Genomic DNA, 26,507 nt, shown 5'->3' with positions numbered 1-26,507 from the left:
GTTAAAGGAGATGTGGTTAAAAAGGAATACTATTTAGCCATGAAAAAGAATGAACTTTTGCCATTTGTGACAATGTGGTTGAACCTTGAGGGTATTATGCATAGTGAAATAAGTCTGAAATAATGTGGAGAAAAGACAAATATCATATGATTTCAGTCGTATGCCTAAGTAAAAAGTAAAACAAAACAAAAACTCATAGAGAACAGATAGGTGGTTACAACAAGGCAAGGGGTGAGAGGGTGGGTGAATTGGGTGAATGGGGTCAACTGTATGATGATGGATGGTAATTAGTCTTTTAGTGGTGATCACTTTGTAGTGCCTACAGATGTTAAATTATAATGTTGTACACCTGAAACTTATATAGTGTCCTATACCATTTTTACTTAAGTAAGAATATCTAAAAAGTAATAAGTTAAAAAAAAAATGAAAATGTAAGGCCAATATCAGGACTTCTGAGCAATCATATCTATTGGCTTGGGATACAATATCTCAAGGAAGAAAGCTGATTACTTGAAACAGTGTATACATAAGGGAACAAAGCATGAAGCCACTGAGCTGGAAGAATGTCCAGATTGTTCCATTTATATGTTTTATATTTATGTAAGTCAAATGTATGTAAGTCCAGACAGAAAACTTATACCACAAACATATTAAGGATAATTATTTGCATAATAAGGGAAATAGCCGTGTAACCTAATTTGCAATAAAAGTCTGCATATTTTCTTAGGGAATCTATCATTGCACTTGAATATTTGTTTAAAGGCTTTCATTATTGAGTACAGAACAAATAGAAGCTTAAAGCACAGTTTATCATAGTGTTATTTGTGGTAGCAGGAAGATGATAGCAATCTGTTTTTCAACCTTGGGGGAGTATTAACACAAGGTGAATATATATGATGGAATATTTGCAGAAACCAGAAAGTGCAAACTGGATGAATGTATAGCAGGAAGGCTTTATCTTAAAAATATATTGCTGAGTGGAAAAAAAGTAAGAAAGTTAGTATCTGTAGCACAGCACTAGCAGTTTACATTAAATGTCATGTATACAGCAACCACTCCCATTTTTGAGGCTGTGTATGAAGAAAAGATTTAAAAACAAGCTTATGAGGGGAGCTGATCATAGGGTGAGAGCAAGATACGGGACTACAGAATGGGAATGACAAAGGGATAACTTAATAAATAGCTAAGAGGGGTGCCTTGCGCAGACCAAAATAATAATATGCCATAGCCTGAGGAATATGGTTAACTCAACTGTCTGCAGTTAGCATCTTTTAAAAAATAAACAAATTTAAAGAGGGAAGTCAGTGTCAATTGATGACCTAGAAACGAAATGAACTTGAAACTGTGCTATAAAGGAAAATACATTGTGCAAAATTTAATTTGCATACCATTTCAAAACAAGCCCAGATGTAACATGAGGCAAACTTCCTGACATACCAAAGTACTGTCTTCTGTGCTTTTGTGTTGCAGAGAATATTCATTCTTTAGTCATAGAAGAGATATTGTATCATTCTTCCACTTCATTGTGTTGCTTTTGTACTCTTGTATTAATCTCAACAAATGCATAGAATTTCTCACTTAGCAACTCATTGACTCTGAGCATCTAGGTTGGAACACACAGATGGAAAAGACCAAAGAGGTTCTTCTTGCCCTTGCCAATCATAGAAAGGAAGTTAAATAACTTCTTGGTACAAATACATATTTTTCTTTGTGGATTTTTACAAGTTCTCTTTCTCAGACCTTACAATAGAAATACATTAACTTATGATAGTACCGGTGGTAACTATGTTTATGATATAGCAGTAAAAACAATCATAATCCCAACGATAGATTAGGGAGTGGACTAACCCCAGGTCCCTAAAGTCTGACAACTATATAGTAAATCCTCCGGCAGATCTATCAGGGCAATGATGACAGGGGCTTATATAAGACTGAGATAATATTCCTTCTGGGCTCTCATCCAATAGCCGGGGATTGTAGGGAAACTTTGCCCTTGGTAATTAAGTCCTAATTTAGTAATTATTTGAGTAGCAAAGGGTTAAAGTCAATGTTGGTCTTTGCATACTACAGTTTTTCTATTTTCAGAACCTATCATCTTGGAAAAAAAAAGAAGAAAAAAAGCAACAACACACAACTCTAATGCTCTTAGCAGATGGATCTGTGTTATTGCAGAACAGGGACCTGGAAAGTCTCCATATACCAAGCTATAAATATTCCTCTGACATTTATTATCCTCACTTGAGTTCAGGTGCTTAAATACTTGGACTGAAGTCATGTTTGTAGCAGAAAAAAGTTGATCTTTAAGCATAGCTTGTCGCTGGCTAAATTATTAGCACCAGACAAAGATAGAGGGTAAGTATGCTGGAGCAAGGGAGTCTCCCACTTAAGAGAGGTCATGGAACCTTTAAGTCAAATTAGTTGAAGTTTAGATTTGCTTGTAGTACAAATTCCCAAACACCTCACCTCAGACAATTTGATGGATCACATCCCAGCAACTCCCACCAACCCCCAACTTTCCAAATATGTATCTACTAGTGACATTCTGTGGTCTTGAATTTGAGTCCCAGCACTGCCAGCTGCAGAGGATTGTAAATTCAAGCTATGAATCTCAGTTCATGTTGCCTTAAGGGAAGTGTAGGATTATGTAAACCAGGAGATAATAACCGTTTTAAAATCCTTCTAATAAAATAAAATCAAGCTAAAGGTGTCAGCATAGATTAGCAGTCCTTCTTTATTTAGAGGTGTGGATTCCTCAAGTGTGGCTATTTTGTGGTTCAGGCTAGGATTTAGTAGTATTGTTCTTAATTAGGGACTACTTAATTCCCTTGGGGATGATTACTTGGAGCCTGGGATAGGTTTCATTCTGAAAGGAAAAGAATCCATGCATGACTTTGCCTGGGATATTGTATAATAAAGTCTTACAGATATATCCATCCCAAAGCTATTCCTAACCCTTGCTCAGGAGGACCCAGAACAGTGTGAAGCTGAGGAAGACCCATAGGCCTCCTCTTTCATCCTGTCCTTCCCCAGTATGAATGACCTCTTTGTGGCTGTCAAAAAAAGCTGACCCAGTATGATGCTATACCAGTACATTTATAGCATCTGGAACTGGGCAGCACATTTTAAAGGGACATTGATTGTCAAATTACATTGCCTAGAGAAGACTGAGGGGTCTAGAAGTTAGGAAATGTAAATATAGTAAAAGAAATTAGATTTCTCTTTTCCCAGCTAAACATCAACAGGCATCATAGTGCTAACAGCATAGTCTCAGGAACCAGACAGGGTACTCGCAAATCTTGGTTGTTCTGGTTAGTAGCTGTCCAAGCTTTAGCAGGTTAAGTTGCTGTAGTTTTGCCGTCTGTAAAAGGGGACAAATAATAATGCCTACTTTATAGTGTTTCTCTGAACATTAAATGAATTAAAAGTGCTTAGAACAGGATTTGAAACTAGTAAAGGCTTTATCAACATTTGACAAATAAATGAAAAGGATATAAAAGCTGCATTCAAGTGTTAGAGGGGCTATAATATAGAAGTGTAAGTACACCTTTAAGTTGCTGTAGGTCAAGGGTTCTTAACTGGAGATCCATGGAACAACCTACATGTGAGTTTTGTATATATGCATACTTTTTTGAGGGAAGGTTTATAGCTATTTTTATATTTCCAAAAAATACCATGACCATGACCTTCAAAAAGATTAACCATTGAGAATAAAACAAAAATGGGTGAAAGTTTGGGGAGGTTCACTTTGCTTGTAGGAAAGGACTTATTCTTAATTTTTTTAATGTTTACTTATTTTGAGAAAGTGGTGCAGGGAGAGAAGGAAACACAGTCCAAAGCAGGCAGGCTCTGAGCTGTCAGCACAGAGCCCAATGTGGGGCTTGAACTCACAAACCACAAGGTCATGACCTGAGCCTAAGTCAGATGCTTAACCAACTGAGCCACCCAGGTGCCCAAAAGGACTTATTCTTGAACTTTAATTGTCAAAGCCCAGTGGGTGATCTTGGGAGCATCAGAAGCTCTATCCCAAGAACTGTTTCATCCAATGCTAAATGAACACAGCTTAAGACTTGGAGGAGAAACCAAATGGACTCTCATTATCAGAGATCTTAGAGGTGAGACAGGTCTCAGCATCCCTGCCCTATACCCCTCTCTTCCTCTTTCTGCATCACTCTTTTCCCATAATTGAAGAATATGTGACTCTCCTGGGTCTTGGAAGCTGCAAGGTTATAGTTCACACGTAGCACCAGTGCTCTGTGATAAAGCCACATCACCCTCTTGCTGAAAAATTTCTGGTGATATGCCAATACTTAATTCTTTTACCGAGAACCTAAGTCCAATTATAACGACATCATCTTACCCTTCCAACCATATTCTACACTCTGAATCTTTCTTTAGTATATAATTTAAGTGTTGTATTCTCTGTGAAGCCTTCTCTAACCTCTAAGAAGAGTTAGCTGCTCTATTATGAATTCCCATGTTACTTTATGGAAATGCTCTATCACTCATGATGTAGCATATCTCCCATATTGTAATATAAACACATGAAAGGCTGATACCATGCATTATTCAACATTGTATCCCTGTGGTAGATATTGCTAGTTACCTAACAAATTCCCATTCTTCCTTACTGAAAGAGTGTTTTCTGGACTCTCTTGCATGTAGAAGTGATCATGTGATGAATGAGACCAATGAGATGTAAAAGAAGGCAATGTGATTGGGTACTGGCTAAAGGAATATGGATACAAGTGTACCATGCTTCTACCCCTGGTCATAAAACCCCATGCATCTCCCCCCCCCCCCCCCCCCCCCCCCAAGAATCATGTCCTTTGATAGCAATCTGGAACCTCTTTGACTCTTTCTGGACTTATTATAAAATAAAATCCTATTTGAAATATTTTTTGTAATTTTATAGCTAAAAAATATTTTTTATAATTTACAACATTGCTGTCTTCAACATTCATGAAATAGTGAGCAACAAGGTTCTGAGAAGGTATATAGTAATATTATTTCTGAGTTTTAAAAAGTATATTTTGGGGGCATCTGGGTGGCTCACTCAGTTAAGTCCCCAGCTCTTGACTTCAGCTCAGGTCATGATCTCATGGTTTGTGGGTTTGAGCTCCACACTGGGCTCAGCACTGACAGTGTGGAGACTGCTTGGGATTCTCCCTCTCCCTCTTTCTCTGCCCCTTCCCCTGCCTGTGTGTGCTGTCTCTCAAAAGAAATAAACTTAAAAAAAATAAAAATAATAAAAAGTATATTTTTAGTTGAGAAAAGGCAACATTTTAAGTTACCTAAAAAGAAATTCTAGCAAGGAAATTAGACCTGGAGAGTAAATACCATATAGAATAAGAAACCAGACTATGAGTTTGATATAAAATGAATTAAGGGAAAAGAATAATCAAAGGGAAAAGAAGCAGGATAGAAATTGGGAGGCAAACCATAAGAGACTCTTAAATACAGAGAACAAAGTGAGGGTTGCTGGAGGGGCGGTGGGTGGGGGATGGGCTAAATGGGTGATGGGCATTAAGGACGGCACTTGGGATGAGCACTGGGTGTCATATGGAAATGATGAATCACTGGGTTCCACTCCTGAAACCAATACTACACTGTATGTTAACTAACTTGAATTTAAATCAATCAATCAATCAATCAATCAATCATTAGGCTGTGTTTCAAAAGTTAGGTCTGTTACCAGGTGAAGAAGTTCTTGTGAGACTAGACAGAAGCTGGCATATGCTTTTCCCTGGAGTATTTCAAACCCTCACAGGTAAAGCAAGTCACTTCCTGATATAGAAGTACTGCCAGGGGCTACTGACAGAGCTAATATCTAGGGGATACACAGGCTTTCAGTTTTTCTTTTACACAGTCAGGTATTTTTTTTTTTTTTTCAGAGAACTTTAAACACCATTGGTTGAGATCCTTGCCAAACTTTAAGGATGCAAACAGTCGTAGATCTCCTATGAATAAAGATACCATTTTTGAGGCAATTCAGAGTGAGTCCTGGCATACAAACTATATTAAGAAAGAAGACTTAAAAAGTAAAGAGGCCCTAATTTCTGCTCAAGGCCTGTTCTCAACTTTGTTACATCATATCTCATTTCCTGTGTATTTATCATAGAATCTAAGAGGATCAGACATGCACTTATATGTTACAGTGTTTCTTATATAATGTGATTTAAAATTCCATCACATATATGAAGGGAGAATCTAACCTCTGTACCATAAGCCACAGCATCTGTTGGAAGAATTGCTTCATCTGGAGGAACTGGACGGTAGGGACAACCCAAGTCTAAGAATGGTGTAGCTGTTTTCTATATGTTTTTAGTGGCGAATCATTCAAAAACTGTTATTTGTTATTCATTGTTGATATCCTCGTCTTCGAAAGAGGTAGCTATGGTTATTTTTAATATTCCATACCTAAGTTTATTTTCAGATAACTGTGTGATATTCTGATATACCTATCATTATCTTCTGGACAATTTTCCTAGTGTCAGCTCAGAGATGTACTCATTCATTCATGCTTTCTTTCAGTGGTCATTTTAAAACCATGAGCTATAGGCCAGACATTGCCTTGGGGGTGGGGGCTAAAGAAGACAACATTTCTACCTTCAAGGGGCTTGTAGTTGAGGAGAGGGGGAGAGGGTGTGATGCATAACCACTCCTAATAAGGTGTGTAAATTGATATACAGCAGACAGGATAGCCCGAAAACTTGGTAATAATATATTGAATTAGCGAAGGGGATTGAGAGACATAAGAATTTTCATGATTCTCTGATTTCTGTCTTGGAAATCATTAGTTAGTTTTTACAGTCTGCAAAGCGAGGAGAATGGAGAGTTAGGGGATGAGTCAGGCCTGTAAGCGGCTGCCCAAGGCATCAATCTATGAAAGATACTAATACATCATTATCATGAATCACAGCTCTAGTGCCAGTTAATGACTCAGGTTTCCATGCACAACCACTAAAATTGGTCCTCTTCCAGGTAAATTGGTCCCAGTCTTGGTAAACTAAATAGCATGTGGGAGAGAAAGAAACACAAATCCCCGCTGATGCTGTCCTCTTCCCTCTGAGGAATTATGGGAAACATGCATGCAAGATACAGGGTGTAGTTGGGGCGCTTGAGTAGCTCAGTTGGTTAAACGTCCGATTCTTGGTTTCAACTCAGGTCATGATCTCACATAGTTCGTGAGATCAAGCCCTGCGTTGGGCTCTGTGCTGACAGTGCAGAGCCTCCTTGGGATTCTATCTCTTTCTCCTCTCCTTCTTTCTCTGAACTGCCCCCCCGGCCCCCCCCCCCGTCCACCGCCCCCTGCTTGAGCGCACTCTCTGTCTCTCTCAAAATAAATACATATACTTAAAAAAAAAAAGATACAGTGTGTAGTTGCATGTCTTGTCCCCAAACCTGAAAGCAGCTGTAAGAGTCACCCAAGGCCAGCATCTACTATCAATAACAATTGTGATATTAACTAAAGCATGGAAAAGTGCTGTTTACCTGGGACATGTGATTTATTATATCTATATGTTTTAGTAGCTAAAATTTAAACATCTTAATATGTCTATGAAGGGGTTGACTGGTTGAAAAGAACTAAAAAACGGTAGTGAAAATTTACCAGGATTTTTTCTTTTTAAATTTTGGAGCATGTGCTGCTCAGTTTTGGTGAGTAGAAGTGAATTAGTGAATGTATTTTTATTTCCCCTATTCTGTTAGAAATTTTCTTGAGTTTAAAGTGAAAAATGAAATAGAACAACACCCACTCTCTGCTATGTCAGGAAATTATGTTCAAGAATTTGTTACTCAACATTGATTGATTGGAAGTGTTCTTTTTGTAGAACTCACACTATAGCACGCACAGCAAAATAATATTTGACTAATTGCTGACATTACTATAATCTTGCTAGGTGGCCTGTTACACTTAATTTCGCAATATGAAACCAAATTATATTGCAGGGAATATATACAAAAATGAACAGTGAGTTTATTTGTCCTTAGGATTCTAATTATAACTGATTCTAGGTTTCATATAATATAGGAAAAGTGCTAAGGAATTTTTCTTGTAAATCTGGCTTGTGGTTTTAGGAGCATTTAGCATAGCTCATTAAGATGAATTTACCTACAATCTTGTACAGACTCTAGATGGATAAAACATTCATTGATAATGTTAACAAAGTTTATTTTCATAGTAATTTTGGTTTACTTTAAAACTCTATCACGTATGTGAAGAGAGAGTCTGACCTATTGGATCCAGAAACACCCATGTCAAATAACATCTGACTTATTTGACATTATCTATGTAAAATGTTACTACTCAAAAAAGTGGTCATAAAATATTTTCCTGACCTATAAATCAGAAAAAATAAAACTTGTAAATGTATTTTAATATTTTTTTTAACGTTTATTTATTTTTGAGACAGAGACAGAGCATGAACAGGGGAGGGTCAGAGAGAGAGGGAGACACAGAATCTGAAACAGGCTCCAGGCTCTGAGCTGTCAGCACAGAGCCCGACGCGGGGCTTGAACTTACGGACCGTGAGATCATGACCTGAGCTGAAGTTGGACACTTAACCGACAAGCCACCCAGGCGCCCCAAAACTTGTAAATGTATTTTAAAAGGACTCTAACCATATCTACAAAAGTGAAACTTCATCCTTGCTTAAAGGTCATTTATTTTAGAGTGATAGAAAGCTATTATAAAGTAAAAGACAATTTCAAAAATATCGAAATGTTATATTGTGTCAAAGGATTTAGCAAGTCTAACATGAAATATATATGTTTATTAAATCAATTTCTCCCACTGTATCTAATTACATATTGAAAAAGTAATTAAAGAATTTTAATTTTAAGGAGTCTCTGAATATTTGCCTGCCTAGTGTTAGTTCATCTGGGAAGAACAATTTTTAGAGAGAGGTGATGAGTCAAGTATTGAACATGCTGAGTTAGAGATACTTAAGAGACATCAAAATGAAGATATCAGGAATTTATATAACAGTAGGACAGCCTAATGGTTAACAGCATGAACTTTGGAGTTCACCATGGACTGTTTGAGTTCATTCCTGCCTTAGCCAATTACTAGTTGTGTGACCTTGGGCAAGTTATATAACCTGTCAGTGCCTCCATTTTCCTCTTCTATACCTACCTTGTAGAGTTGTTATGGGAGCAAATGAATTTATATTTGTAAAGCTCAGTGTCTAGAACATAGAAAGCACTATTTAAGTATTTGTTAAATAAAAATGTGGCATCTAGAACTTGGATATGAGGTCTGGGCTAGAGGCAGGAATATGAAAGCCATCAGCATGTGGTAGTAGCTGAAGTTCTGAGATGATGAAGGGTAATGCTGACTAGAAGTATCATGTTGAATGACAGAAGTGGGCCAAAGGCAGAACCTTTAGGAACACTAACCTTTAAAGAATAGCCACAGCTTGTAGATTCAGTAAGGAGACAAAGAAGGCAAAGCCATAGATAAGAAGAAGCTAAGGAAAGAGTGTTGTGTTAGAAGTCATGAAAGTAAAATGGAAATGGGGGTAGTCAGCCATGTCAAGTGCCACACGACGACACTGAAAAGTATTATTTTATGGGGTGAGTTCATTTCAGTGGGTAAGTAGGGTGAAGACAGATTGCTGAGGGTTAAGTAGTTGGAGAGAGCATGTGAAAGCAGAGAAAGAAGTAGGCTATAGGAGGAACTTGCTAAGAAGAGAAGCAGGGTAGCAATGAGAGAAGAACATTGGATTGACGGAAGTATCCTTATTTTTTTCTTTTTTTCTTAAATGAGAGGGACTTGAGCCCACATATGGTCTATGAGGAAGGGATACTGGAAGGGAAGAGAGTATAATTGATGGAGCAAAGTCTTGAAAGAGACAGGGAGGGATCAGATAAAGAGTGCAGGTAGATTGATTACTTTGAAGAGGAAAAAACCCATTCCTTGAAACTGGAGTAAGAAGGGAGAATGGATGCAAATAAGTTTGGAAATGGGAAACTGAGGGAGTTCATATCTCGTCGATAACCAGTTTCTTCTGTGTCAGCAAAGGCAGTACCACCCAGTGTGAGATACAGGGCTATGGTCGGTAGCTTACCATGCGATGCTGAACCATGCCATAGATACCTGCTGTTATCATTGAGGTAAACAAACTTGGAAGCTAGGTTGTCAGAAGGGTCATCCACATACACAGTGAAGTTGCTTATGATGATGGCAAGAGTTGTAGTAAAAGTGAGACAGATGACAGCATTGAGGAGTGGTAAAGGGTGGCACAATCAGGTAACATGAACTTGAAAGGAGGAAAGGTTTTTATGGAGGTGGAAACACCATGTCTTCAGCGATGTGCTGGTTATTCTCTGTTTGCCCCTTCCCCCATAAAACCAGTCTTCCTACCCATGGAACCATTGTGGGGCCCTAGAAGGCTGTCACCTAAAGCCTGTATCACCTGGGTGCACTTCTGACTGGATTTTGGTGGGTTTGGCCAGAGAGAGAAGGCAAGAGGAGAGAGAGGTCGCTCTATTTCTTCTCAGCACCACTTCCAGTAGCAGCCGAATCGTTTCAAGACTGCAACCCCAGAGAGTAGCCCTTCTCCCACATATCACACTCTCACTAGGTTCTTTAAAAAGGTTCCTTTCCCCTTGCCTCTTTAGCCCTAGGGTGGCAAAGCCTTCCCATTTTTGCTAATCTCTGCATGTCTTAATGTTTATTTCACCCCATAACCTGCCTACTTTTCTGTAGCTCATTGAGCCTGCAAGTTTATTCTCTTGCCTGCTGGGCTCCTCAGTGACCCAAGAGGCAGTCTGGAATTATGAGAAGCGTTACTTGATGGCTCCACGTATGGGAGAGCCAGCGTCTTCCACTCCTGGGGAAGGCACGGAGAGTGACGTCAACGTGCTGTTTCAGCAAAAGTCAAAGGCTTCAAGTTAAGTTGGGCATCACTTGTTAAGGAGTAACAAATTCAGAGTTGTAGAATCCTGTCTAAATTTTGGGCCGAGAGAGGCAGAAATAAGTTAGAAGTGTTGACTCTACAAGTAGAAAGCCAAGGAAGAACAAGTAGTGCTGCATGGGTTAAAATAAAAATAAAGAGTAATGACATAACTGAGAAATGTAAAGGAATAAGAACTATCAAATAATTTGAAGAGAATTAACAACAGGTGGTCTTAATCTGCTATGGGGTGGGAACTGGAAATTGTCTATTTTGTTTATCATAAGCAAATTATTTTGGCCAGAAACCAGAGTTAATTTTCTCCTTTCTTTGTTTGCTCAGGTTTCCCAGCCAGTGGGTTATTGTGAAAAGCTGTTTTAGTGTTTGCAACCCTCTTACACTCAAGAATGACAACAGAGTCAGGCTTTTGGGTACTGAATGACAGGATAGAGCAAAACAATAGAATGGCCTACTTTCCTGTAAAACACTCATGGCAGATCAGTAAAAGTTAGCGAATGCAGGAAAAGACGGAAAGGGATTGAAAGTTTTTCTTTCTCTTATAAAAGCTTTAGGCAAAGTTTTATTTTAATATCTTGACTTTTTTGGGTAAAAGTTAATAAATATGGAAGTGCTGTCAAGCTGTATATCCAATACCCAGAATTAATGAATGTTGATATTTTGACATTGTTGCTTAACAACCCATGTTGCTGAACAACATGGGTTTGAACTGTGTGGGTCCACACGTACGCAGAAGGTTTTGATAAATACAGTAGAGTACTGTAAATGCATTTACTCTTCCTTATGATTTTCTTAATAACACTTTCTTTTCTCTAGCTTACTTCATTGTAAGAATACAGTATATAATACATACAACATATAAAAATGTGTTAATCTGTTTATATTATCGATAAGACTTCTGGTCAAAAATGGACTATTATGAGTTAAGTGTTTGGGGAGTCAGAAGTTATATAGATTTTCAACTGCATGGGGATTGGTGACTCTAACCATTGTTCAAGGGTCAACTGTACTTTATATATGAAATATATAAAATATTGCTTATAAAGTTGATGTCTACTTTTCTATTCTCTTTCCTTCTTTACTCCCCCAATTCCCTCAGTCCCTCTTTTTTTCCAAATTACATCATCCCATCTTTCTCCCCAAATACTACTGTCATTAATTTTGTGTGTATCACTCCAGTTCATATTTTTAACAAATTTTTACTATATATTTAACTAATATCCAAAACCAGTATTTAACACTATGTTTTTAAATTTTACATGAATGCTTTCATATGTATCGTGTTGCATCTTGGTTTTTTTAAAGTTAGCCTTTCTTATGTTTTTTTGGAATCTGTCCATACTAATATATATAGTTCCAGTTCATTGAATTATTTGCTGTGTAGCAGGCTTTCTTAAGTAGGGTTCTTCAGATAAACCCAGGACAATGATTTGAATGGCTCTTTTCTCAATTCTTGCAAGGATGGTATATAACTAGTATTATCCTAATTTTATGTATTTATTTTCAGAGAGAGAGAGAGCATGAGCAGGGGAGGGGCAAAGAGAGAGGGAGAGAGAGGGGGAGAGAGAGAATCCCAAGCAGGCTCCATGCTGTTAGTGCAGAGTCCAACGCGGGGCTTGAACTCAGAAACCATAAGATCATGACCTGAGCCAAAATCAAGAGTCCGAGGCTTAACTGACTGAGCCACCCAGGTGCCCCATAACTAGTATCATGCTAAATGTATAGGAAGATGTTAATTCATTGCATATAATGAGTGCTTTAGACCACTAGGGCTTAAGTCTCTTCCTTGACCTGCACTTGAGAAAGCCTGTTCTGTTATCACTACACATTTTATTGATCTGTTCTCTATACTGACTACATTTAAATGCTTCCAAAATATTACTTGAACAAATAAATTTCTCTCTGCTTATATCCTGGTGCATATGTATAAGAGTTTTTCTAGGACATAAATCTAGAGATAAAATTATTGAATTGTGCGATGGGGACATTTTTAACTTTACTGAAGATTGAAGAATTGCTCTTTAGAATAGTTATGCCAGGGTGCCTGGGTGGCTCAGTTGGTTGAGCATCTGACTTCAGCTCAAGTCATAATCTCACAGCTCTGTGAGTTTGAGCCCCACATCGGGGTCCAGGCTGACGGCTCTGTGCTGATGGCTCAGAGCCTGGAGCCTGCTTCGGATTCTGTGTCTCCCTCTCTCTCTGTCCCTGACCGACTCTCATTCTGTCTCTGTCTCTCTCAAAAATAAATAAATATTAAAAAAAAATAGAATAGTTGTGCCAGGTTATACTCTTCAGCAGTGTGGAGAGCTTACATCCCTCCCACTCTTACCAATACTTGATATTATCAGACTTCAATTTTGCCAATTTTGTAGGTATGATATAACATGTTACATTTGGAGGGGTTTTTTGGTTATGCATAAAGATAATAATTTTTGTATGTGTTTGTTGACTGTCCAGGGTTCCTCTTCTATGAATTCCGTATTCACATCCTTTGCTCATTTTCCTATTGGGTTATTTTTATGTGTAAATTTTTTGGTAGGACTTCTGTGTATTATTAAAACCGATTCTTTGACTCTTATATAAGTTTCAAATATTTTCTTTTGGGATCTTATATTTTTACTGTGCTTATGCTTTTCTTTCATATTACAGAAGATTTACATTCTATATAATCAAAGTTATCAGCCTTTCTTTTTATAAGATGTGCTTTTGTGTCATGTCTAAAAAAACCTTTCCTTCCATGGAGTCATAAAGATTTTCTTTTCTATTTGTTCCTAAAGGTTTTTATTTTTATTAATGTGGAGCCCATTGCAGGCCTTGAACTCACAACCCTGAGATCAAGACCTGAGCTGAGATCAAGAGTCAGACACTTAACCTGCTGAGCTACCCAAGCACCCTCTGAAAGTTTTTTAAAATGGTATTTAGGTCTTTGAAGTATAAAGCATTTATTTTTGTACATAGCACAAAGGGAACATGTGTATGAGGAAGTGACTTATTTTTCCTATAAGGAAGACAATTTTCTGAACATTTATGAACTAAATTGTATCATTTCACAACTGATTTGTAATACTACTGGTATCATATGTTAACCATATTTTATATATGATAAGGACTGCCTCTGAGTTCCCTGTTGTTCCGGTGAGCTCTCTGGGCACTCATGCAGTAATAACCAAGACCTCTTATTACTTTCTAATGCCTCAATATCTGATAAACCAGATTTCCAGTGTTCTTCTTCAGAATTGTCTCGACGTGTATTTTTTGTTCAGTAAATAATTATTTTGTGTCTATGTATATGTTAATTCTAGGGATATAGCAGTGAACAGAACAAAATTTCTGTTCTCATAAATCTTAAATTCTGGTGCGGTGTTAAAGACAGAAAAAAAACCCAAACCACAACCAAAATAAAGACAGTATTTCAAGTACCGGTAAGTACTGTGAAGGCAAATGACAATATTAAGGAGATGAAGCATGACAGGGTTATGGGAATTTTGTTATAGTCAGAACTTTAGCTTCCATATAGATTTCAGAATCAGTGTTTCTAGTTAAAAAATTCTGTAGTGATTCTAATTGGAATTTCATTGCCTTATAATTTGTGGGAGGAGTGATATCTTGATGTTGTTGAATCTTACCATTAATAAACATTGTAGGGTCCATTCTACTTTTAGAAAAGATGGTACAACAGGAAGAATATTTATCTGCCTGCCTACCTAAAACACTTTAAAAACCTGAAGATAGTGGTTTTCAAGATGTTGGATACCAGACGATGAAGAAGAGTAGTTCATGACAGACAGGAGATAAGTGAAGTCCCTTATGCCTGCTTCCAGCTTATTACCTTGAGACAGTTTTGAGACCACGGTGCAGAAAGGCAAGCCCAAACAGACTCTTAGGTTGAGGTGGCAGAGTTGAGAATTCTGGGAGATCAGGGCAGCTAAAGCTTTCAGAGTAGAATACTGGAGAGGGGAGAGCTGCACAGAGACAGGACTCCTGAGATCTGTAAAGGGTACCACTTGAGTATTGGGATACGGAACACTACATGTGTATGAGGATACGGAACACTACATGTGTATGAGGAAACTACTTGAGACTAGAGAAAAAAAATCACTTGAGGGATTAGAGAGATCAGTAGCAGGACTTACAAAGGGCCTGTAATGGTGTCTGCCTCTACCAGGCAGAATGGAAGATGTTATTCACAGACCATTGGGAAGAGTACCCTATTGGGTTTTTGCCTCAGTAATGGTGTATAATAATTATATATATTACATGTAATATAATAATATATAATATTATATATATTATATACCATTATAATGATTATATATTTAATATTATATATTATATGTAATATATATTACATATAATATATATTATACGCACTATATATATACTATATATTATACATATATTTCTTGTCTTTTTGATAATAGCCATTCTAGCAGGTGTGAGCATTTTCCTGATGATTAGTGATTTTGGATATCTTTTATGTACCTTTTGGCCATTTGTATGTTTTCTTTGGAAAAAAATGTCTATTCAGGTCCTTTGCCCATTTTAAAAAAAAATTTTTTTTTTAACGTTTATTTTTGAGACAGAGAGAGACAGAGCATGAATGGGGGAGGGTCAGAGAGAGGGAGACACAGAATCGGAAACAGGCTCCAGGCTCTGAGCGGTCAGCACAGAGCCTGACTTGGGGCTTGAACTCATGGACCGCGAGATCATGACCTGAGCTGAAGTCGGACGCTTAACCGACTGAGCCACCCAGGCGCCCCATCCTTTGCCCATTTTTAAATGGATTATTTTTTCTATTGAATTATATTAGTTCCTTATATATATTGGATATTAACCCCTTATTAGATAATTTGTAAATATTTTCTCCCATTATGTAGGATGCCTTTTCATTTTGTTGATTGTTTCTTTCGCTGTATAGAAATATTTTGTTTTGATGTCCCATTTATTAATTTTTGTTTTTGTTTGCACTTTTAGTGTTATAACACAAAAATTAATGCCAAGACCAATGTCATGGTCTTTTTTTCTATGTTTTCTTCTAGGAATTTTGTAGTTTCAGGTTTACACTCGAGTCTTTAATTCATTTCAAGTTAATTTTTGTGAGTGGTGTAAAATAGGGGTCCAGTTTCATTCTTCACCATGTGCTTATCTAGTTTTCCAGCACCATTTATTGAAGAGACTGTCTGTTGTCCATTGAGTATTCTTGAAAATCTGGTCAAATATTAGTTAACCATATATGCATAGGTTTATTTCTTAGCTCTTTGCTCTGTTCCATTGATCTATGTATCTATTTTAATGCCAGTACCATGCTGTTTTAATTAGGATAGGCTTTTAATGCAGTTTGAAATCAGGAAGTGTGGTATCTCCAGCTTTGTTCTTTGTTCTCAGGATTGTTTGGCTATTTGGGGTCTTTTGTGGTTCCATACCAATTTTAGGATTTTTTTAATATGTGAAAAATGCCATTGGAATTTTGATAGGAATTGCATTGAATCTTTTGGTGGCTTTGGGTGATAAAACCATTTTAACAATATTAATTCTTCTGATCCAAGAACACGGGATATCTTTCCATTTATTTGTGTCTTCTTTGATTTCTTTCATCCGTGTCTTACAGTAAAGCTATTTCACCTCCTTGATTAAATATATTCCTGAGTATTTTATTGTTTTTGATACGATTATAAATGGGATTGTTTTCTTTATTACTTTTACAGAACAATACTGTTTTACAGAAATGCAGCTGATTTTGTATGTTGATTTTATATCCTGCAACTTTTGAATTTGTTTATTAGTTGTAACGGTTTTTTTTTGGTGGAGTCTTTGGGGTTTTCTCCACATAAGATTATATCATCTGCAAATAGAGACAGTTTTGCTTCTTCCTTTCTGATTTGGATGCCTTTTTTTCCCCTTGCCTAATTGCTCTAAGACTTCAAGTACTGTTTCATAAAAGTGGTGAGAGTGGCCCCCCCTTGTCTTGTTCCTGATCTTAGAGGTAAAGCTTTCTGTCCTTCACCATCACGTATGATGTTAGCTGTGGGTTTGTCACATATTATTGTCATATATATATTTATGAAAGAAAATATATATTATACTTTATTATATTGAGGTACATTCCATCTATATTAATTTGTTGAGAGTTTTTGTCATGAAAGGAAGTTAGATTTGGCAAATGCTTTTGCTGCATCTGTTGAGGTGATCGTATGATTTTTGTCTTTTATTCTATTTCTGTGGTGTATCACATTGGTTGATATGTGTATGTTGAACTATCCTTGCATCTCAGGAATAATCCGACTTGATCCTGTTGTATAATTTTTAAATTGTGTGGTTGAATTTGGTTTGCTAGTATTTGACAGAGTATTTTTTTGCATCTGTATTCATCAAAGATATTGGCCTATAATCTTTTCCTGTAGTGTCCTTATCTGTCTTTGGTATCAGAGTGATGCTGGCCTCATAAAATGAGTTTGGGAGTATTCCCTCTTCTTCAGTTTTTTTGGAGATTTTGAGAAGGATTGGCATAAAATCTTTAAAAAATGATAGAATTCATCAGTGAAACCAGGTACTGAGCTTTTGTTGTTGTTGTTGGGAAGTTTTTGATTACTAATTTGATCTTACTATTGTTCTGTTCAGATTTTCTATTTCTTCATGATTCCGTCTTGGTAGTTTGTTTATTCCTAGGAATGTGTCCATTTATTCTAGGTCCAGTTTTTATTTAAAGTCTATTTTGACTGGCATAAGTGTAGCTATCCCTGTTCTACTTTGGTTTTTCTATTTGTGTTGAATATGTTTATCCATCACTTCACTTTGTCCCTATCTGTGTCCTTAAAGCTGAAATGAGTATCTTGTAGGCAGCATATTGTTGGGTCTTGTTTCTTTGTTCATTCAGCCTTTTGACTGGAAAATTTAATCCATTGCATTCAAAGTAATTATTGGTAGTTGAGGACTTATTAATACCATCCTATTGTTTTATGACATTTTGAAGTCCTCTTGTTTCTTTCCTTGTCTCTTGCTATTCTCCTTTATGAAATTTGATGATTTTCTGTAGTGATATGCTTTGTTTAATTCCTTTCTTTATCTTTTGTGTAGCAACTATAGGATTTTGCTATGTGGTTACCATGAAGCATACATAAAAGATCTTTTAGGTGTAACAATATATTTTATGGAGATAACAACTTAACTTCAATCACATACAAAACTCTACCCTTTTTCTCCCCCTGCCATTTTTGTTTTTGATGTTGGTTTACATTTATTTATTTATTTATTTATTTATTTTAGTAGGCTTCATGCCCAGTATGGGCTTGAATTCACGACTTTGAGATCAAGACCTGAGCTGAGATCAAGAGTTGGGTGCTTAACCAGCTGATCCATGCAGGCACCCACAGTTTACATCCTTTTCTATTGCATATTCATTAACAACTTATTGTAGCTATAGTTAATTTTATACTTTTGTCCTTTAACTTTTATACTAGAGTTAAATGCTTAGCATGTTACCATACTACAAGTTTAGAGCATTCTTATTTTGAATTTATGCTTACTTTTACCAATGTGTTTTATATTTTCATTTGTTTTCATATTCAAATCAATATCCTTTCATTTCAGCTTGAAGAAGTCTTTTTGGTATTTTTTGTAGGGCAGGTCTAGTGGTGATAAATTCCCTAAGATTGGAGGGATTTTTTTTGGAGGTAAGTCTTTATCTCTCCTTCATTTCTGAGGGAATACTTTGCCAGATAAAGTATTTTTGATTGGCAGTATTTTTCTTTCAGAAAGCACTTTGAATGTGTCATTTCACTTTCTTCTGGCCTACAGAGTTTCTACTAAGAAATCCAGTGATAGCCTCCATTGTATTTGAGGAAATGTTTTTTCTCTTGCTGTTTTAAAAATTCTCTCTTTTTCTTTGATGTTAAGACAGTTTAATTATAATGTGCCTTGGAGAAGATTGTTTTGTGTTGAAATTTTGGGGTGACTGATTAGCTTCTTGAACTTGCATGTCCAAAACTCTCCCCATATTTGGGAAGTTCTTAGCCATTATTTTTTAAAATATGCTTTCTTCCCCCTTTAATCTGTCTTCTCCTTTTGGAAACTTTTAATAGTGCATAGATTATATATTTTCTTATTTTTTTTCTACTGGAGGCATGAGGCAGATGAGGATGGCATGGTGTGTGCTGTGTATGAAGGCAGTGGCAAATCGTATTTGGAGGAAACGAAACTCAGGTCTGCAGGAAGAAGAGAAAAGTGAGATAGCTAGGGACAGCTGAAGGAGGGTGGCCAAAGCTGAAGGTACCTGGAATGCTCAAGTGAGTTCCCATTCAGGTTGGCTCCCCACCTGACACAACTTAAGGGTATCATATAATTTGCATATGCTTTCTTTACTCTTTTCCATTTTTTTTTTTGCCTCCTCACACTGTGTAATTTCAAAAGCCTGTTTTCTACTTCACAGATTCTTTCTTTTCCAAAGGAGCCATCCAGATGGCTAACAGATACATAAAAAGATGCTTAACATCACTCATCATCAGGCAAATACAAATGAAAACCACAATGAGATACCACCTCACACCTGTCAGATGGCTAAAATTAACTTAGGAAACAATAGGTGTTGGCGAGGATGCAGAGAAAGGAAAACCCTTTTACATGGTTGGTAGGAATGCAAACTGGTGCAGCCACTATGGAAAACAGTATGGAGGTTCCTCAAAAAGTTAAAAATAGAACTACCTTACGACCCAGCAATTGCACTATTAGGTATTTATCCAAAGGATACAAAAGTGCTGATTTGAAGGGGCACATACACCCCAGTATTTAGCACTATCAACAATAGACAAATTATGGAAAGAGCCCAAATGTCCATTGACTGATGAGTGGATAAAGAGGATGTGGGGTGTGTGTGTGTGTGTGTGTGTGTGTGTGTGTGTGTGTGTGTATTCCATATATATTCCTCCATATAATGGAATATATATATATATTATATATATATAATGGAATATATATATATGGATATGGAGGAATATATAATGGAATATATATATGGATATATATGGATGAAGATATAATGGAATATCTATATATGGATATATATAGATAAAGAGGATGTGGTATATATATATATATATATATATATATATATATATATGATGGAATACTACTTGGGTGGTAAAGAATATTGAAATCTTGCCATTTGCAACACTGTGGATGGAACTAGAGTATATTATGCTAAGCTCAATAAGTCAGTCAGAGAAAGACAAATATCATATGATTTCACTCATATGTGGAATTTGAGAAACACAACAGATGAACATATGGGACGGGAAGGAAAAACAATATTAAAACAGAGAGGAAGGCAAACCATGAGAGACTCTTAAATACAGGGAATAAATTGAGAGTTGCTGGGGGGGGGGTGGTGTGGGAGGATGGGTTAAATGGGTGATGGGCATTAAGGAGGGCAGTTTTAGGGATGAGCACTGGGTGTCATATGTAAGAGGTGAATCAATGGGTTCTTCTACTGGGTTAACTAATTTGAATTTAAATTAAAAAGGCTCACTTTTAACATATATGTATGTGTGTACATATATATGTGTACACATATAAATAATGTACATATATATGTACACACACATATGTAAATAAATATATATATAAACATATATATAACATACACATATATATATGAAGATAAATAAAGAAGTAGAGGACTTGAACAACACTATAGACTATAGAGCAATTGGACCTAACAGTCATATACAGAACACTCTGCACAACAATAACAGAAAATACATTCTTCTTGAGTGCCATGAAACATCCCTTTTTTTTTCTTTTTTTTTTTTTTTTTTTGCCATGAAACACTCTTGAGGACAGATCACATTTTAGGTTACAAAACAACTCTTAACAAATTTAGGAAGATTGAAATCATACCAAGTATCTTTTCCAAGTAACCACAGGGGAATGAAACTAGAAATCAAGTGCAAAAGGAAAACTAGAAAATTCACAAATGTGTGGAAACTAAACAACACACTTTGAAGCAACCAAATAGGTAAAAAATAAACCACAAAGGAAATTAGAAAATATCTTGAGATAAATGGTAATGAAAATAAAATATAACAAAACTTGATGGATGCAGTAATGGCATTATTAAAAGGGAAGTTTATAGTGACAAATTCCTACATTATAAAAGAAGAAACAAAAACCTAACTACCTCAGATAGAGAAAAACTAAACCAAAAATTAGCTGAAGGAAGTAAATAATAAAAATTAGAGCACAATAAATAAAACAGAAAAAAAAAGTTTAAAAATAAATGAAAATAAGAATCGGTTTTTGAAAAGATCAATAAAATTGGCAAGCCCTTAGCTAGACTAAGAAAAAAGAGAGCACTCAAATAAATAAAATCAAAAATGAAAGAAGAGACATTATAACTGAGGCCACATGAGTTAAAAAAGAAAGATCGTAAGAGACTATCATGAAAAATTACACCTCAATAGAGTGGAAAACCTATAAGAAATGGACAAATTTCTAGAAGCATATAACCTACAAAGACTGAATCATGAAGAAATAAAAAACCCAAACAAACCTGTAACTAACGAGATGTGATTGAAATAGTAATGAAAACTACCCCTCTCCCACCCCCACCCAGCTCCAAATAACTTCCTTGGAGAATTCTACCAAATATTTAAAGACGGAATTAACACCAATCCTTCTCAAGCTTTTCAAAATAATTTAAAGAGGAGGCATGCTTCCAAACTCATTTTTTGAGGCCAGCTTTACCTTGATATTAAAATCTGACAGAGATGCTATAAGAAACGAAAATGGCATACCAATAGCCCTGGTGAATATTGATGCAAAAAATACTTAACAAAATGCTGGCAAACTGAATTCAACAATACATTAAAAGAATTATACACCATGATTATATACCAGTGGGATTTTTCTTGCAGTACAAGGATGGGTCAACATATAAGAACTAGTCATTATAATACAATATGTTTACAGAATGAGGAGAAAAAACCCATGTGATCATTTCCGTGAAGAGAAACCATTTCATAAAATCCAGTGCCCTTTCATGATAGAACTCCTCAACAAACTAAGAACAGAATGAAATAATTTCAATTTAATAAAAGCCAAATATTAAAATCCCACAGCTAAGATGATACTCAATGGTGAAAAACTGAAAGTTTTCCTTCTCAGACCAGGAGTAAGGCAGGATTCCCTTTCTCACCACTTCTATTCAACGTAATAGTGAAAGTCATAGAGCAATTAGGAAAGAAAAAGAAATTAAAGTCATCCATATCATAAAAAAAGTAAAATTATTTGTGTTCACAGATAGCATGAACTTATAGGTAGAAAACCCTACAGATTCCATTAAAAAAACCTCGTAGAACTAAATGAACAAATTTAGTAAGTTTGCAGGATACAAACATAACACATAAAAACCAGTTGTGTTTCTTTTTATACATTAACAATGAACAATCTGAAATGGAAATTAAGAAAATAACCTCATTTGCAATAGCATAAAAAATACTTAGAAATAAACTTAACTAAGGAGGCAAAAGTCTTGCACACTGAAAACTATAAAACATTGTTGAAAGAAATTAAAGAAGACACAAATAAATGGAAAAACATTGTAAATTCATAGATTGGAAAACATATTATTAAAATATCTCTACTATCTAAAGTGATCTACAGACTCAATGCAAATCCTATCAAAATCCTAATGGCATTTTTGCAGAAATAGAAACAAAAATGTAATATTCACATTGAATCCCAAAGGATCTAGAATAGTGAAGACAATTTAGAGAAAGAAAAACAAAGGAGGCCTCACACCTCCTGATTTCAAAACTTGCTACAGTGATCAAAACGGTATGGTACTGGCATAAAAACATGTAGAGACCAATGGAATAGAATAGAGAGCCCAGAAATAAACCCTCATATATATGGTCAAATGGTCTTTCACAAGCATGCCAAGGGTACACAATGGGCAGAGGTTAGTCTCTTTAATAAATGGTGTTGGAAAAACTGTGGACTTAAATACAAAAAATGGAGTTGAGTCTTACCTTACACCATCCACAAAAGTTAAATTGGATTAAAGACCTAAATGTAATACTTGAAAGTATAAAAACCATAGAAGAAAACATTAGGGGAAAAGCTTCATGACACTAGATTTGGCAATGATTTCTTGGCTACAACACTGAAAGCACAAACAATAAAGGAAAAGGAGACAAATGAGATTACATCAAACTTAACTGTGCATTAAAAAAAACAGTTAACAGTGAAAAGGCAACCTACAGAATGGGGAAGAAATTTTGTAAGCCATATATCTGATAATGAGTTAATATCTAGAATATCTAAAGAACTCCTACAAGTCAACAACAAATTATAACAAATAATCTGATTAAAAACTGGGCAATATTCTTGAATAGACTGTTTTCCAAAGAAGATATACAATGGCCAACAAGTGTGTGAAAAGATACTCAACATCACTAATCATCAGGGAAATGCAAATCAAAACCGCAATGAAATAGCACCTACCCCTACTAGGATGGCCACTATCAAAAAAACAAACAAAAAAAACACACACAAAGAAACAAGTGTTGGTGACGATATGGAGAAATTGGAACACTTGTCCAATGGTGATAAAGTAAAATGGCACAGATGTTATGGAAAGCAATATGGAGATTCCTCAAGGTATTAAACATATGGGTACCATCCCACTTTTGGATACATATCCAAAAGAATTAAAAACTGGATCTTGAAGATATATTTGCTGCCCCGTGTTCATTGCAGTATTATTTATAGTAGCCAAATGTAGATATAATCTGAATGTTTATCAATGGATGAATGGATAAAGAAACTGGTATATACATATGTAAAATTTATATATGTAATATACACATTAAACATGTATGTAATATATGCATACGTAAAATATTATTTAGCTTTAAAAAAGGAAATTTTGTCATATGCTACAACATGGATAAACCTTGAGGTCATTATGCTAAGTGAAATAAGCCAGTTACAAAAGGACAAATACTGTTATGATTCTACTTATATGAGCTATGTAAAGTAGTCAAAGTCTTAGAAACAGAAAATAGAATGGTGGTTGTCAGGGGCTGGAAATACAGAGAACAGGAGAGTTTGTGTTTAATGGGTATAGGGTTTCAGTTTTTCAAGATGTAAAGTTCTAGAGATTTGTTGTACAATATAGTGTGTATGTTAACACTATTAGATTGTAAATGGTTAATATGGTCAATTTTAATGTTACATGTTTTTTACTACAATTGAAAATAAAAGGTACATGAGGAAAATGGTGGTTGGATATGTTCATGATTTGGATGTTGATGTGTTGATTTAAAGGATGCAACCATATGTCAAATATTATATTTATGGTTTAAATATGTGCAGTTCATTTGTATGTTAACTACATCTCAGTAAAGGTATACTATAGGAAACATGGTATATCCATTTTTTTTCAGGTCTGATTTATTATTTATATGGATTGCTTGATTCATATTTTTGGCTATTTTAACATTCCTCACATTTGGAGCTGTTGGTATTTCTAACACAGAAGGAAATATAAGATATCTAATATCTGACTATCAAGTGGCACCTATTGTTTCCTTAAATTTTTTAAAATGTCTATTTATTTTTGAGAGACAGAGACTGAGCATGAATAGAGGAAAGGCAGAGAGAGAGGGAGACACAGAATCTGAAGCAGGCCCCAGGCTCCAAGATGTCAGCACAGAGCCTGATGCGGGGCTCGAACCCACAAACCGTGAAATCATGACCTGAGCCAAAGTTGGACATTTAACTGACTGAGCCACCCAGGCGCCCCAAGTGGCACTTGTTCTTTCAGTTCAAAGACAGCTATGCCTTGTAACATGAAGCAAGTTGTTATCAGAACAAGGTGGATAGACTTAGGTATATGGGGACTAACACTTACCATTTTTTCAAACACACAGGTGTACACATACTGAACAATTGTAACTTCTTATATTCACTTCTTAAGTTTACTTATGTTTCAAGTTTTTATTTAAATTCTAGGTAGTTAACATGTAATGTAATATTGGTTTTAGACTTAAAATTTAATGATTTATCACTTACATATAATACCCAGTGCTCATCCCAACAAGTGCCCTCCTTAATGCCCATCATCCATTTAACCCATTCCCTCACCCACCACTCCTCCAGCAGCCCTCAGTTTGTTCTCTGTATTTACGAGTCTCTCATGGTTTGCCTCCCTCTCTGTTTTTATCATATTTTTCCTTCCCTTCCCCTATGTTCATCTGTTTTGTTTCTTAAACTCCACATATGAGTGAAATCACATATTTGTCTTTATCTGACTTATTTCACTTAGCATAATGCTCTCTAGCTCCATCCACGTCCTTACAGATAGGAAGATTCCATTCCTTTTGATGGCTGAGTAATATTTCATATTATATATACACTACATCTTTTCCATTCATCAGTTGATGGACATTTGGGCTCTTTCCGTAATTTGCCTATTGACAATGCCGCTATAAACATAAGGGTGCATGTGCCCCTTCAAATCAGTGTATTTCTATCCTTTTGGTAAATACCTAGTAGTGTAAATGCTTGGTTGTCAGGTAGTTCTGTTTTTAAGTTTTTGAGGAATCTACATACTATTTTCCAGAGTTGCCGCACCAGTTTGCATTCCCACCAAAAGAGGATTCCCCTTTCTCCACATCCTTGCCAAAATCTCGTTTCCTGTGCTATTAATTTTAGCAATTCTGACAGGTGTGATGTGACATCTCTTTGTGGTTTTTATTTGTATTTTCCTGATGGTGAGTAGTGTAGAACATCTTTTCATGTGTGTGTTAGTCATCTGTATGTCTTCTTTGGGGAAAAAAAATGCCCATTCATGTCTCCTGCCCATTTCTTAACTGGATTATTTACTTTTTGAGTGTTGAGTTTAATAAGTTCTTTATAGATTTTGGATACTAACCCTTTATCAGATATGTCGTTTGCAAGTATTTTCTCCCATTCAAAATGCTGCCTTTTAGTTTCATTGATTGTTTCCTTCCCTGTGCAGAAGCTTGTTATCTTGATGAGTTTCCAGGAGTTCATTTTTGCTTTCGTTGCCCTTGTGTCTAGTAAGAAGTTGCTCTGGCCAAGGTCAGAGAGGTTGCTGCCTGTGTTCTCTAGGATTTTGATGGTTTCCTGTCTCACATTTATGTCTTTCACGCATTTTGCATTTATTTTTGTGTATGATGTAAGAAAGTGGCACAATTTCATTCTTCTGCATGTTCCTGTCCAGTTATCCCAACACCATTTGTTGAAGAAACTGTCTTTTTCCCATTGGATATTCTTTCCTGCTTTGTTGATTAGTTGACCATTAAGTTGTGGGACTATTTCTGGGTTTTGTATTCTGTTCCATTGATCTGTTGGGTCTGTTTTTTGTGCCTGTACCATAGTGTCTTGATGACTACAGCTTTATAGTATAGCTTGAAGTCCAGAATCCTGATGCCACCAGGTTTGCTTTTCTTTTTCAAGATTGCTTTCACTATTCTGGGTCTTCTGTGGTTCCATACAAATTTTAGGATTGTTTATTCTAGCTCTGTGAAAAATAATGGTAGTATTTTGATAGGGATTGCATTAAACATGTAG

The sequence above is a fragment of the Panthera leo genome, chromosome C1, assembly GCF_018350215.1.
Source record: "Panthera leo isolate Ple1 chromosome C1, P.leo_Ple1_pat1.1, whole genome shotgun sequence".
Taxonomy (NCBI): Eukaryota; Metazoa; Chordata; class Mammalia; order Carnivora; family Felidae; genus Panthera; species Panthera leo.
The sequence above is the reverse complement of the archived record's forward strand: the minus strand, read 5'-3'. Positions refer to the sequence as shown.